Source organism: Corvus brachyrhynchos, unplaced genomic scaffold, assembly GCF_000691975.1.
Source record: "Corvus brachyrhynchos isolate BGI_N302 unplaced genomic scaffold, ASM69197v1 scaffold1071, whole genome shotgun sequence".
Taxonomy (NCBI): domain Eukaryota; kingdom Metazoa; phylum Chordata; class Aves; order Passeriformes; family Corvidae; genus Corvus; species Corvus brachyrhynchos.
In genome coordinates this window covers 207-512 of record NW_008236224.1, presented here as the reverse complement: position 1 = coordinate 512, position 306 = coordinate 207, and positions in this window count along the sequence as shown.

Below are 306 nucleotides of genomic sequence, written 5' to 3'. Positions count from 1 at the left end.
TCGGTGTCCTGGTGAAGCAGGAGTGGAGCTGGCTGTGCAAGGAAGGAGCTATGCCTCTTAATTAAAAAAACAAAAACCCAAAAGTGTCCTTTTCCACTGATGAATTGTGGAGGAGGATGGAAAGATAAGAGGCATGGAATACAGCAGAGGAAAGGTGTGGAGAACTGCCGGAATACAAATGCAAAGCACGAGGAGAGCTTGCACCAGACCTCTGAAGATGAGCTTCAGCTTCTCAGGCCCTAAATGCAGTGAAGGAGGAGCTAGAGAAGTGGGAATATCTCTCAAAACAAGTCACACTTTTAGCTT